Genomic DNA, 16,484 nt, shown 5'->3' with positions numbered 1-16,484 from the left:
TTCATAGTTTTGATGTCTTCGGTATTAATCTACAATGTAAAAAATAAATAAAAACCTTTGAATGAGAAGGTGTGTCCAAACGTTTGACTGGTACTGTACATTAGATTACACTGTAGGCTATTAGCTTAGCAGTCTACTGTTTTGCATCTACTGATGCAAAACATCTTTAATTTGGTGTTAATATACACTCACCCAACACTTTATAAGTTACACCTTGCAAGTACCGGGTTGGACCTCCTTTTGCCTTCAGAATTGCCTTAATTCTTCGTGGCATAGACTCCACAAGGTACTGGAAAAATTCCTCAGATATTTTGGTCCATATTGACATGATAGCATCACCAAGTTGCTGCCGATTGGTTGGCTGCACATCCATGATGTGAATCTCTCGTTCCACCACGTCCCAAAGGTGATCTAAAGCAGGGGTTCCCAACCTTTATTGTGCCAAGGACCGGCAGATAAAATAACCGGTGTCGTTTTTCGTTTTTTCCAAAAAACGGAAAACCAAAAACCGACGTTATTCAGTTTTTAAACCAAAACGGGAAAACAGATAAATCAACGTTTTGGTTTTGTTTGTATGATTTACGGATAATCCAGTGATGGGAAAATGAGGTGAAGGCGCATTATGAAGGAGGGGTGTGTGTGTGTGTGTGTGTGTGTGTGTGTGTGTGTGTGTGTGTGTGTGTGTGTGTGTGTGTGTGTGTGTGTGTGTGTGTGTGTGTGTGTGTGTGTGTGTGTGTGTGTGTGTGTGTGTGTGTGACACTGGCATTTGTTTTCAGAAGATTTTATGATAGTGACGTTCGTTCCGGTGCACGTCCGACAGCATTTAGCACTACATCGAGATTAAGATTAAACTAATTTATTTTGGGAACACCCGCATACAGGCTACCTATGGAGTTAGCCAGATGTGTGTAAATTACTGTTCATGGTCATTTGAAAACAAATGCCGGTGTCGGACGGACACGCACACGCACACACACACACACACACACACACACACACACACACACACACACACACACACACACACACACACACACACACACACACAATGCGCCTTGGTGACTGGACATCTCCTTCATAAAACTAATAAAAGGGGGAGTAATCGGCAGTGTTGTGCTAGTTACTGAAAACCAGTAACTAGTTACCATTACTAGTTACTTCATTTCAAAAGTACTTTACTGATTACTTACACCAAAAAGTAATGCGTTACTGTGAAAAGTAACGTTTTAGTTACTTAAAAAAGGGCTCCCATTATATTAATGCCCTTATAGCCTTCATTTCAGTACTGTTATTGCATTGGAGAATAATACAATCTGTTGATCAACTTGACATGCATTATATGCAATCTGGATAGCATCGATATTAGCTGGCTTTACATTTTTGTATATTCTTTCTCCAGGTAGTTTTCCGTTTCATATGCCGTGTGCCGCCCGGACATGCTATCATGCTAACTAGCTCCCTGAAAGCGGGTGACTCCACTGTAGCAATAGCCTGCATGTGTTCTACAACATACCGTGCAATGGCTTTATCGACTTTTCCCTGGCTATCAGTCCCTCGGTTAAAATCCAGCCGCTGTTGCTTAGGTGCAGGTGGAGTGGCGTCGGCTGAGTCTCTGTGGTCTTAGCTACTAGCTTCGTCCCAGCATGTTGTTTTTGCAGATGTTTTGAAGAGATTTGAATGACTGGTTTGGGCAGTAGATAGGCTCTTTGACCCGCCAGGACACAACTTACATTTAACTAAAACGTTCTTTTCTTTGTGCTCGACAAAAGTGAAATAGTGAGAATATCTCCAGGTGGAGAAACTAGACTTGAGCTCTGCCGCCGCCATGATAGTCTTGTTAGTAAACAATACAAACACGCCCACAGCCCGTCTCCGCATGTGACACAGGAAGTATTTAAGTACATTTACTCAAGTACTGTACTTAAGTACAGTTATCATCTCTGTTCACCTGGCTGTTGACTATATAAAAAAAATAACGCAGTAACGCACCATGTAGTAACGGTAACTGAGTTACTGAATTTAAAAAGTAATGCGTTAGAGTACTAGTTACTGCCAAAAATAACGGCGTTACAGTAACGCGTTACTTTGTAACGCGTTAGTCCCAACACTGGTAATCGGGCAGTTCGATGTGTATATAGATGTGTGTAGAGGTGTGTGTGGTTAACACCTAGCAGCCTGCAGTCACTTGCTGTTCTGATGAAGGTAAACACAGCGAAGGCGCGCTGGTGCTGCACTTCTCAGAAGCGGAGTTACACGTCCCGCTGCCTCCTGATGCTGCAGCCATTTCATGAAGTGAAGGAGGTTTTCCTTCTATAAAACAGCTGCGGGCAGCAGATACCGTGAGAGTCCCGGACATGAATTCATAGATCAAGGCAGACTGGTGTACTCTCCTGTTTTGCCAATCCGGTGCTTAAACAAATGCAAGGCAAGGCAAGTTTATTTATATAGCACTTTTCAACACAAGGCAATTCAAAGTGCTTTACAAAAAAATGAAAGACATTAAGACAATGGCATTTAAAATCAGTCATTAAAAAGAAAAGCTAATAAAATAAACATATACTGTAGCTCTACACCCCTGGCCGACATGTCCTTAAAATGAAGTCTGAGTTTGAAATATATCTCAAATAATGTATGCACTGCCATTTCCCCACATAAACATAACAGTCTGCAATTAAACAGTTGTCTCCTGTGCGCTCCTTCCTACTTGACGCACCGGTTACTTTCTCGTGCACACAAGAGGCTGAGGCTGAGCCGCCGAATCCTTCGGAACATCATAAAAGTCATTTTCAACGGTTATCTGGTGAAAGATTAACTAGGCTACTGGATGAAATAATATGACTGGTATAGGTGCGAACATTAAACACTTTTTGAAAAAAATATTATGATAAAATATTTTTATATATTTATAATTCTACAAATATTACGATAAACTCACAGCTATTTCGCGGCCCGGCAGTAACACCTCCGCGGCCCGGTACTGGTCCGTGGACCGGGGGTTGGGAACCCCTGATCTAAAGGATTGAGATCTGGTGACTGTGGGGGCCGTTTGAGTGACAGTGAACTCATTATCATGTTCAAGAAAACAGCTGGATATCATTTGAGCTTGGCGTGTTACCCTGCTGAAAGTAGCCATTAAGAAGATGGGTATGAATCCATACTTTCATGTTGTTTACGACCGATTCTGACCCTTCCGTCCGAATGTCGCAGCAGAACTTGAGACCATCAGACCAGGCAACATCTGTCCAATCTTCTATTGTCCAATTTTGATGAGCCCGTGCAAATTGTAACCTCAGTTTCCTTTTCTTAGATGACAGGAGTGGCCTCCGGTCTTATGCTGCTATAGCCCATCTGCTTCAAGGTTCCACGTGTTGTGTGTTCAGAGATGGTCTTTTGTATACCTTGGTTGTAGTGGTATTAGAGTTACTGTTGCATTTCTATCTTCTTTAACCAATCTGGCCATTCTCCTCTGACCTCTTGAATCAACAAGGCATTCTCGCCCAGAGAATTGCCGCTCACTGGATATTTTCCCTTTTTCAGACCGTACCTTGTTAACATTTGGAAGGGTTGTGCGCGGAAATCCCAGTAGATCAGCAGTTTCTAAGACACTCACATCAGCCCGCCTGGCACCAACAACCATGCCACGTTCAAAGTAACTTGAACCACCCTTCTTCCCATTCTGATGCTCTGTTTGAACTTCACCAGGTTGTCAGGTTAAATGCATTGAGTTGCTGCCATGTGATTGGCTGATTAGATACAGTATTTGCGTTAACGAGTAGTTGAACATGTGTACCTAATATAGTTGCAGGGGCGGATCTACGGGGGGGGCAACTGCCCCCCCCACCCCCACTGTAGAGCCTTGCCCCCTCCAGCTGCCCCCCTAACTTTTGTTTCCCTAAAACTCTACTAAAACAAACCTACACTCAGTGTGTCCCCTAGGATGGAGTCATAGCAGCGGTGCTAAGGCACGTGGGCCGAGCATAATGTGAGCGTGCAGCGTGTGGAATTTTTTTAATGCACCCCGCCAATTTGTTTTTATGTGTCTGCCAGCACAAGAAAGGCTCTTGAGGCCTAGTACCAGGGCCGGTTCAAGCCAATTTGCTGCCCTAGGCGAGCTTTTATATATAAAGAATAAATGAAAAATCTCTACAAAAGATACACAACAAAAACAGAAACTTATTGACATAGGTAATATACGTCCAAATGGCGTCAAATGTATTCAGTATTGTATGAACATGTTTGAATTGGGGGGTTGGACGTCACATCCTCTAGGGGGGTCCGGGGTTATACCCCGCCGGGAAGATTTTTTTGAACATTTTAAAGTCAAATGCTTCAATCTGGTGCACTTTGAGCACACAATTACTAGAGACCTGATCTAGGGGATACAACTCTAAAACACCCATATGAAAAAGATCGGTTTACATTTTAATAATCAAATAAGTATATGAACATAACCAACAACCTACCATTGCCAATAACAAATAAATGTAACTTGTTTTCATTTTGTTGTTCTTTCATATCTTATTTTACCTAGTTAACATTTATTTATTCATGCATATTTTTTTAGCTCTCCAACTTTAAACTATTTTTGGTTTACTGCCCAAACCTGTTTCAAACCTGTTTTTATTTATCCTAATAATTATAAAGGAGTGCCTTGGAAATATGTGTTTACATAATTTGTGGTCAAAACGTTTGAGACCCACTGAGATAACTTAGACTAAAATTAACTATCTAAACACTCAAGAGTCCTTTACCTCACTGAGCCTCTCAGTCTGACAGGAGAGCTCTCCTCCACCCTGGTTGTAGAAACATCTACTTCTTATATCCATTAGCGCAGCTAGCACCAGATTATGATAACAACAGCGCTGGTACCGGTGCGCCCTCTCTCTCTCCCTCGCTCCCACGCTCGCACTTTGGCTGTGAGCTGGGGGCGCCTGATAAGCCATTATCCCCCACTTTCATCACTTACAGCGCCCATCAGGGCAAATGAAAAGTGTAACCGGGGTGAAAAGGGTGTTACATTTACTTGATTATGATTGTTGTTGCATCAAGGCCGAAAATTAGGATGAGCGCCAACGGTAAAAAAAAAATTATTCCCTCCCAGAGCTACCAGCGCAGCGCCCCCCAGATCTGGCGCCCTAGGCGGTCGCCTATGCCAAAAATTGGCCCTGCCAAGTACATGTGGCAACGTCTCACGATTTAGCAAAAATACACCTTTATTGAACATACAGTTAAATCCACATAACAAACAATCAAAAATGAAAAAGGGTCGCCACTTATTATTATTTTAATATAAAAAAAAAAAAAAAAAAACATATATTTTTTTTGGGTACCTGGCTGGTGCCCCCTAGCAGCGGCGCGCATATTTCAGCAGCGGCGCTGCGCCGCCACTATTTGTATATAGGGGAAACACTGACACTATTTCCACAAGCTTCTAGGAACGAAACAAGCATTACATTAGTCAAAAGTGAATCATTTTAAATATCATTTTAGGCCCGTTAAAAACGCAGCTACGGGCCTGCATTAAACTGCGGAGCGGCGTTCACACAGACCGCGGCTCACACCGCTGCAGAGAGGGAGCGAGCTGTCCCAGCACCTATGGATCAGCTTCCCCTGGGAGCATTTCCCTTTCCACTAGTTTTGTTTTTACTAAGGACGAGAGCTTGAAACTAAATATTAATAAAACGCTGCCGTTTGAATCGATAGCGTTTAACATATGGGCGCTGTTTGGGGCGTTACGTTACAAAATACTACGCAGACAGCGTTAGCTGGGAGATCGATCACTTTGCTAAACTACGCGGTAGCCTACTATTAAATCCACGTAAATTACACATCACAGCAATGAGGCCAGATCAATGAAACCAAGATACATCCTTTACCGTAAAAACTGGATCTAAACACAGCTGCCTGTGTGCGCTTGATCAATACTTGCTGATGTTATATTTATGATATGCTACATATTAGCTAGGCTACATGCCCCTAACGTGTAAAGTTATACAAGCATTTGTACCAGTGCTTTTCACAAGTATACTCTTGCAGGCCAGAGTATAGGAGTGATTCAACAACACAAAGACATATGAGAAGTGATCAGGACGAAGAGAGCAGGAGGGTCAGAGCAGGAGGAAGAGGAGGAGATGGAGAGACCAGGAGGGTCAGAGCAGGAGGAAGAGGAGGAGATGAAGAGACCAGGAGGGTCAGAGCAGGAGGAGATGAAGACATTAGTGAAGAAGAAGAAGAAGAAGAAGAAGAAGAAGAAGACATATGTGAGGAAGATGAAGTATCAAAAAGAGGGGATCAGGAGGCAGATGAAACTCCAGCTGGACCACATGGTATGTTCTTATTCTCCTTACATATTCCATTACAGCAGCACAATCTAGCAGCTCTTAGTATTGACAAATATGTATTGAAATGTGTTGCTGCACAGGCAGGCCCGGTTCTACGGGGGTGCATAAGGGTGCATTGCACCCTCAGTTGAGTCGTGATGCACCCTCATTTGAAAAATGAAAAGTAAAAAAAAAAAAAATGAAAAGTGAAAAATATTACATTTTGCCTACTATTACTAACAATAGTAGTAATAATAATAATAATAATAATAATAATAATAATAAGAAGAAGAATATAGTTGAAATAAAATAAATTGTAATTGTGGTTGAATAGCATTGTCTGCTGCATTTATTTGATCAATTTAAACGGTAAGTAACGTTATTATGTCAGGTGCGCGTGACCTGTGCCGATGCACATTCATCATCTGCAAGGTGCTTACACAGCAGTCAATGATGGATCAGAAAATGGTTAAAACAACCAGCCCTTATCACCAGCAGTAACACTGCATCTACTGCAGGTAATAACAATTTAGATCATGGGGACGTTACGTTACTGTCGTGGACTCGCCGGCTTTGCCCGCCTCGCCCACAGAGGCGGAGCAGCCACAGCTATGCATGTAGACATTTCGGTTCAAGTAAGTCAGATGCCTTCACCACAACAACTGGCTTCAACAACTGGCACCATGCTCTTATCGGCTATGTGATAAGGGACTGGGAAGGCATAATCAAGCAAAGAGCACATGGATCCATAGATCTCTTAATGTTGCTCTCAAAGTGCACCAGATTGATGCTTTTAACTTCAATATTTAAAAATCTTCCCGGGGGAGCATGCCCCCGGACCCCCCCAGACGAGGTGAGGACCCCCATAGAGGGTGTTAGGTCCACTCCCCACTTAGAAAAATAGCACTTTACCACTGCACCCTCTCTAATCTCAGATGCACCCTTAGTCATTTTGTTCTGGAACCGGGCCTGTGCACAGGTCACCTGTAGCTCTCTGAAGAGATGGGTGATGTCATTTATGTACTTAATTATAATTAAGTACTTACAGTATGCAGAATTCTGAGTATTCTCTGAATCGGGTGCCTTTTGGGTCTTTATATCTTTGAAAAATGAAACCAAAATGTTTGGTCATAACATCTGGTAGTGGACTACTTACATTTTCCCACCTCAGGCACAACATATAAATTACTAGGAATTTCCTTTAAAAAATATAACAGGATTGAAGTTTTTGACAAAAAGTAGGCATGATAACTTGTTTATCTAAGATATGGCACCACATGTAAGTCAAGGACATCACAACATTGTAATAGTTTGCAAAACTATTGTTTATTTTGTAATAAACAATTATTTACTATTATTAATTCATACTGTATAACAGAGTTGAAATGTTGAGTTTGTCAATCTTAATCTGAAAATACAAAAACTGAAATATTGGTAAGAGAAGAAACTGACACTTGGTTTTCTTTGCCGTCTTTTCTTCAGAAGACTTTTGTGATGTCATTCCCTCAATGCAGATGACACATGGACTGATCCATTATTTTAATCGGAGGGTAAATGATATGGCGTGACGGGGTTGAAACAAACTGAGGGACGTGTGTCAATATTGCAATTTCATAGATAATTCAAGTATTTTTTCAGAATTTATTTTTGATCAGTTAAAGTTGACAAGGATATGATTATATTAGCAGCAACATTTTGGGATAATTGGCCATTTTGATTTGATTGATATTAAATTAATATGTAATAATGCTTAGTGAGGACATACAAATATGTCTGTCTAATACTAAGACAACCAATTTTTTTAAAACAAAATATATATTTAATTTGACATTGTAATGCAAAACAACCTGTTCCATTAATTCATTGCTTTAAAATACATGTTGTCGTTTCCTTTCATTTAAAATGGTTGAGGTAAGCTTGGGGGACTCAAAGGGCACCCGATTGTTTGTCTGAACACCTTGTTTCTCTTGTGCATTAAGAACACTTGTGTTAGGGCATGAATTAACAATAAATAGGTTATACAGTATAAAATACCACGTACTGTCCGCTCTCCCATGCCACCCTGGCATGACCTCTTGCTCCCCCTTTGCCCCCCCATGTCAAATGTTCTAGAACCGCCACTGTATAGTTGCCAGTGAGAGTATTTGACCATTAACTATCATTGGACATTAAATGAATGCAAAAAGCCTGAAAGCAAAGCAGCACATAATATTACACCATTACATAGAGTTTATATAGAGTTTACTTCAGTAGGTGTATTGGCAATAACGGGGGGTTACGTCTTGTTAAATATTGTTAAATTATTGCAAATTTGTACTCCCAGCTCAAATTTATATATTATATACATTGCATTTTATTTTATTATGTTTTTGCACATTTTAATCTTATTTCTTAATTCTATATAAATTGATTTATTGTATTTTATTTTACACTTGTATTGCATCATTGTACTTGAACCACTTTAGTTTCAGTTAGTATTTTACTTATTTTTTCCAATATAAATAATTATATTGTTTTATATTTTAAAAAGGAGCAACTGTGAAAGATAATAAATAAAGTATGTTGATACTGACATGAACATGTTCAGTATACACTAATCTATACACTGCTGTATATAGTGTATAGATTATATATATATTATATACTTACATTCCAGTGCCACTATTGCATACAAAATATCTGTTTTCTTAAACCTCATGATGAAACTGCTCAATTACACCAAGAAAACCAAATTAGATGAATTGATAGACAGATAAGTATCTAAAATGAAATCAGACTTCAGGCGCTATCACACTGTTTCCTGACAGGATGTATACATATTGTTCCAGTCAAATGACATACATTAACGTATGACTGACATGGAACACATTTTTGTGAAAGTTGTATTATTGTGTTGCCAGTTGAGATATTCTGGCCCATACTTTAGCTGTCTTCCTGTCCATTTCCCTCCTCGCTGTGTGAGCGGTGTTGTGTGTTGGTCGCCTGCCTGCCTTTCCTGTGGCTTTAGATGTTGTGGCATCCAAACTTTCACATTGCTCTGCCCTTGACACCTTCTCTATCTGTATGTCAGTTTGCAGAGACAGGTCTGCCTGTTCCTATGTCTGCATGTATGTGGGCATCTTCTAGTGTTGCTGTGTATGCCTGGCTTTGCGGTGGTGGTGGCAGTGGGGTTGGGCATGGAGGGGGCATGCATACGTGTGTGTGTGTGTGTGTGTGTGTGTGTGTGTGTGTGTGTGTGTGTGTGTGTGTGTGTGTGTGTGTGTGTGTGTGTGTGTGTGTGTGTGTGTGTGTGTGTGTGTGTGTGTGTGTGTGTGTGTGTGTGTGTGTGTGTGTGTGCGTGCGTGCGTGCGTGCGTGCGTGCGTGCGTGCGTGCGTGCGTATATGTGTGTTTGCCAGACTTGCCCCAGGGTCCTGAGCCATCACGTTTTATGAGGTATGGCAAGGTGAGAGCAAAACATCTGCTAGCCCAAAGAAAAGCCCTGGTCTGGGTTTCATACTGGGTCTGGACAGTGAGAACACGCACGCACGCACACACACGCACACACACACACACACACACACACACACACACACTCAGAATTATGCAGAATCTGAACCTTTGAAATAAAGGTAGATCATAGTCTTGATATTTATTTTCCAACTAGCCTAAAAACAAATGCCTTTTACAATAATAGGGGAACAAGGTGATCAAACTATCATCCATTTTGACTTATGGTACTATATATTATGGACATGACCTCAACCATTTTTCCTATTGTCGAATATAAACGTGATTGATGTTTTTTACTATAATGACATGACTTATGTTACATTTTAACATGGCAATATTGCATCAAGCTATGGAAATAGCTCAATATTTGTTTACGTTATTTATTAATCATATAAACTTAAAGGTCCCCTATTATACTGTTTTTCATCAATATATTATAGGTGTCAGATCTATTCAAAACATGTCTCTGAAGTGTTTGGCTCAAAATACCAAACAGATCACCCATTGTAGCATCCCATAAACACCTCCACCAGATGATGTCTTTGTTGTAGCAATGCGTTTTGGCAATAAGTCTTATACCGTTGGAAAGCCTGTTTTCTTACCTATCAAATGGTGACACATTTGTGAGGAACATGCATTTGTGGGATGAGTATGTGGGGTGCGCCCATGAAAAATGTGACAAATCTCCTCTGCCAATTGATCGTTTACGTTTTAGGACTGAAATAATTTGAACATCTGCATATTCTCAAGATTTCAATTAAATTATTATACCAGTAGCATACAATTGTCTTAAAATTACCATATTTTTATTAATCACAATTATTTAGGGGGCATCACATTGTCCTATAAAAGCAGCTATAGTGACAGGGCAGGTCCAACAACAGTGTTATTCTGTATCTATGAATGCGCACACACACACGTGCATAATATTTAATACAAACAAAAACACACACACACAGCTCCTGCAGGCTTTCTTTTCTCTGATTCTCCTTATAGGTTGGCTCTTGTTCTCTCTTATCCTGGCGTTTGCCTCATGTCAAGGGCATTGGAACAATCCCCTAGTACCTGCCATCCTGATTCCCCCCCTCCTTCATCCCTCTGTTCCTCTCCTCCCCCCCGCCTCTGTCTTCTCAGAACACCCCGGAGAGGAGAACTGCCATGTAAGTTCTAGTGGAGAGAGGATAGACACAGAGAGCGTTCAGACCGCCTCTGACATCAAAATCACTGAACCTGCCCACATTTATTCTCTCCAACCTTGTCTGTCAGACCGCCTGTCTGAATGTTATATATGTGTGTGTGTGTGTGTGTGTGTGTGTGTGTGTGTGTGTGTGTGTGTGTGTGTGTGTGTGTGTGTGTGTGTGTGTGTGTGTGTGTGTGTGTGTGTGTGTGTGTGTGTGTGTGTGTGTGTGTGTGTGTGTGTGTGTGTGTGTGTGTGTGTGTGTGTGTGTGTGTGTGTATCTGCCTTTTTAACCCCTTTTGTATGCAGGCGAAGCTGGCTGACAAAGTTACTTTTCTTTTCTGTCTCTGTAGCTGTGGGGGATGATATGTGCCTTCTTTGTGGTTTGGTATTTTTTGGAGGCCCTGAGTAAATCTCCTGGAGCAGGTTGAGCGTGTCTGCTTCATTGCACATTAGTGGTGCTCATGGGCTCAAAAAGCAGTGAGTAACACAAGCTCCAGCTGTGTGAATCCCATTTTTTGTTTTCAAGACTCCAGCTTGCTGTCCCTTTGACAAGCCCCGTAACTAAAAATTAAAGCCGAAAAACAAAAACACAGAGATGGACCCGATTCTCAATTACATCGTCATTGTTTTGATTTACAAAAAAGCACTGGGATTGTTTAATATGTCTTGTCAAGAACCCCTGAAGAGGCTTGGTGAAATTACACTGATCGGTTGAATAGCGCTTGATATTTTCTATTCTGACTTCAGCGAGTACAATTCCTTTCTGTCTTCCACTTGGCCTGACTCGCCGTCAACATAATTTGTCTGCTCTGTCTGGCCTACAATTGTAAAACACTTTAAAGCCATCTGAAACAGCATAAACAACTGGAAAGGCCCTTTGTTCCTCCTCACATAAATAAAGAGATGCAATTCCAATCTGTTCACGTTTAGTCAAGCGACATTTCAAATGACAATAGGCGTTACGTCAAGACCAACAGTTTAATTAATGTGTGCCTTTGGGGAAATATCGTGCGATCCAATCATAGAGGGATGATGGTGTCATCGTCCTTATTAAGTGATCAAATATGGGAACATGAAAATATCGCTACGACATGTGAGTCAGGAGTAGGGATGGGTATTGAGAACCGGTACTAAGTCAGTACCGGTAGCCGATTGGACGGTATCGGTATACCGTTAAGCCGCTGGACAAACGGTGCTGCTATCGGTATATGAATTACGCTACTTCCTTAGTTTAAACAATTATGGTTGGTTGGGAACCCTCATCCCGTGAGTATCCGGTTTGAGTACCCCTCTGATTGGCCACTGTGAATGCCACTCGTCATCTCTCCTAACAGCGCTCTTATTATTGTGAGACTCCCGGGGGCAGATGCGAAATCTTGCAAGATACAGTGTCTCAAGGCTTCTTAACATTTAACAACCTATTCATGATGCATACCCACTTAACGGGAAGAAACTCAGCTAAGACGATATGAACCATTTTTACCTACACGGAACAGAAGTCCAAGACCAAGAGTCTAAAATCAGCACTTATTGAAATGGTCTAACGGGGATAACGGCTACTTTAGAACTGGCAAAAGCGATCTTTTCTGCACAAACGACATATCCCATGAAAGCTGTGATTCCACAGATTCCATCGGTATAAGTCTCATCACTGTACGACCAAAACTCACTGAACTCGCAGCCAGGAAAGAGCAAGAAAACAACTTCACTTTACGTAGCCATGATGATAATTATGCCTTACCTTTGCTGTTTTGTGATCAAAAGTTGTGTTCAAGGGCATACACACGCTGCTGAAGGTTAATCCAATGTCTCTGTGTAACTTTAAAATTATTACTGATAATCCGTCATTACAATTATAAATAATAAACGCAATAAACGGATTATAATGGTTAGCCGACTGGAGCTTCCGGTTTAGGAGGTGCGCACGCAGCGTCTCGTTTGAACTGAATAATGGCCATGTTTACATGGATTTATGAAGTGCCGCCCCCCTTCCAGAGACACACTGTCAAACACACTCATACCTGCTTGGTATGACATTGAACAAGTTACATTCAATAATAAATACAAATAAATTACAATTAAATTACTGTTTTTTAATCTTCACATCTTGTAATCATGTCTATAATTTTGAGCACCAAATTATTGAAAAGTATCGATAAGAGTATCGAAAAATAACGGTATCGATAAGCATTATCGGTATCGGTATCGATAAAATCCTAACGATACCCATCCCTAGTCAGGAGACAGGGATCGGACAGGACGAGAAACACAAGCAGCTTAACAATCAAATCAGAAAGGTTGTTAACAATACAACAGTTAAAACAGATGATCCAAATCACTTTATTTGCAAGTAAAACCAAAACACAACTTGCCCATAATATAATTATTAATAGATGTAGAAAAACTGTGAGCACACAATACTACAGCAAGTAAGGTAGAACAAAGATAAATACAGAGGATAATCTCCTCAGAACAGCCTACCTCAAAGTCAAGATCTTATAAACTGTTATTCATAATTCCCCTGAAAATAACTTGAATTATCAACTATCTTTAATATCCCATGGATTTTATTGTAAATTGTTAAGAACTCTAGGTAAATTATGCAGTTCTCTATCTTTTTCACTAGTATGACGATTGATAATTACTAGGAGAGAGTTTTCATAATTCATTTATTCTTCGAACCTAACTTCTCAATGTTTTTATGGTCTGGGTAACTCTTTATTACCCATGCGTGCTAATAAATGAAACTGTGATGTATGAAAAGCTGATATTTTTATATTCATAAGTCATGGTTTTTTTACATGTTTGACATACTGATGTCTTGCACCACCCAGCAACCAGTGTGGTAAGAATAATGTAATTATTAAAAGTGAATACAAATTGAAAACCCAAGTCGCAATCTAACAAAATGGTTCTTTGCCTTAAAAAAGTTCAAATGATGCCGATGTCAAATGGATGTTTAATAGTAAAACTCACACCAGAATAATCCTTTCTAAGACTTGCTTGTATTAATATAAAAGCTTTAAAAGAGCCTTTGCTGTTTTTAGACTAATATTCTTATGATCAAAAGCAGTCCATACAGGAAGATTTTCACCACAAAGAAAAGTGTTGTCTGAATTATTCCTATGAAGTGAGTCAACATAAATTGACGTGTTCTTTAGCTCAAATGTGTCGGTAAGGTAAGGTACAGGGTCATCTATAAAGGCCTACTATGGTATGTACGCAGGGAGTGTTTGAATAGAGCTGCATAGTGTTTCTGATGTAACACATTCCAGTTGTACATTCTTGAATGAAGATGGTGTTCACACATTACCCTTCAATTGCACTTATAATGTAATTGAGAAAAAAAAAAGAAGTAATCTATTGGTCTGTTGTCTCTTGTCTTGTCTTGTTGTCTCTTGAATATATTAAATTTGCCTGTTTTTTTTATCCTGTATGATAATTAGGTAAATATCTTTCGATTTTGGACACAAAAATGTGTGTTTAGTATTAGAGAATAAAATACTTTGTAGTTGTAGCCCTATTTATGTTTCTTTAATATAAAAGTGCATGTTTTGGCAAGGGAACAATTAACATCATCATGTGACCTTTTTACAATTAATCATCAACATATCGCCATCAAAATGAATAATTTTGTTTTTTGGTTGGTTTTTCCTTTTATGTTTTAAAGAGTTAGTACGACCACACATAACACAAATAGACTTAGCAGTCCAGAAGTACACCAACAACTGCTCTGTTGAGGTACAATGACAGTTTTTTCTCAAGAGTTTGGTGCCTTTGAGGAGAGAATGGATAAAAGCTTTAGTCCCAAGGTAAAAAACACATGACGGCAAGGTAAAGCTTGAGGTGAAAATGTTCTAGGAAAAAAACAAACATAATTTCACATAATAGTGTTTTGCATGTAGAGTAATATATATCAGCCATAATTACAGTGAGGTCTGGCTCCCTAGCTCTCAGTTCATAATCATATTTAACCAGGCAGGGTCATGACCCTGGCCTTTCCACACATTACTCATTGTAAAATAAAAAGTCACATACACCCACTCACCCTCTGGCTATATACATTAGCATCGTCAAGGATTGTCTCTTTGAAGAGAAATCTGTTAAAGAAGGAGGTCCAAGTTCGACATCTGATGCAGCTTAGAAATTAATTGGTGACTGTGCGATTACTCACTCTTACATGAAGAACATAACAGAAGCAGAGCAATTGGGGGGTTTGACATAATGAGAAGGAGAGAGCAGGAATTCAATAGGAAGAGGAGAAATGAAAATCGAGAGGGACGCTTAGATGATTGGGCAACATGACAGTGTCAATGTGGTGGGCCGTGGCGGATAACTAGTTAAGTGGCCAATGCAGATTTGCTGTAAATAAGTGGCTACTTGTTACAGAAATTATGCAGAGGGGTGTGTGTGTGTGTGTGTGTGTGTGTGTGTGTGTGTGTGTGTGTGTGTGTGTGTGTGTGTGTGTGTGTGTGTGTGTGTGTGTGTGTGTGTGTGTGTGTGTGTGTGTGTGTGTGTGTGTGTAATGCATATATAGTAGCCCAAATGGAAATCACTCAACGCAGCATTTTTAACTTGCTAATTTAACAAACCAGTGTGTGCCAGGAGATTTACCTTCAATAACACTCTTTGTTGTATGTAAAGTAATGAGACTGCATTATGTAATAACTCAACTGAATGTTATAGATTTCCAATTTATTAAAAACTGTATTTAACAGTTTGATACCATTTCATACATTTCCTGTTGCTTTGGAATAAATAAATACAACGTGCAGAGGTTATTATTTACATGTGGGGGTTGCACTTTTTACAAGAATGTGATAAAACATACATTATGTAAAGAAAAAAATTGATAAATGTATTTGTCAGAAATATTGAACAATTTAAGTAGTTTTTGCAAGTGGAATAAAGTCTAAAATCTGCTTAACCCTTGTATGGTATTCGGGTCTGTGAGACTCATTTTCATTATTTACATGTAGCTAAAGAAAAATTATATGACCAATTACTTTTTCAAACCCACACTCAATGGCCTTGGCTCATTTTCTGTGAAGAACATACACTGAACAAAAATATAAACACAACACTTTTGTTTTTGCTCCCATTTTTCATGAGATCAACTCAAAGATCTAAAACATTTTCTATATACACAAAATAACCATTTCTCTCAAATATTGTTCACAAATCTGAAAAAATCTGTGATAGTGAGCACTTCTCCTTTGCCGAGATCATCCATCCCACCTCACAGGTGTGGCATATCAAGATGCTGATTATACAGCATGATTATTGCACAGGTGTGCCTTAGGCTGGCCACAATAAAAGGCCACTCTGAAACGTGCATTTTTGCTTTATTGGGGGGGTCTGGGGGGGTCCGAAAACCAGTCAGTATCTGGTGTGAGTGGTAGGGGTAGGGTTAGGGTTAGGGTAATGTTGTGAATCGAGTGGCCCATGGTGGTGGTGGGGTTATGGTATGGGCAGGCGTATGTTATGGATGATG

The sequence above is a fragment of the Pseudochaenichthys georgianus genome, chromosome 1, assembly GCF_902827115.2.
Source record: "Pseudochaenichthys georgianus chromosome 1, fPseGeo1.2, whole genome shotgun sequence".
In the NCBI taxonomy this organism is placed as follows: domain Eukaryota; kingdom Metazoa; phylum Chordata; class Actinopteri; order Perciformes; family Channichthyidae; genus Pseudochaenichthys; species Pseudochaenichthys georgianus.
This window is presented reverse-complemented; position numbering follows the sequence as displayed.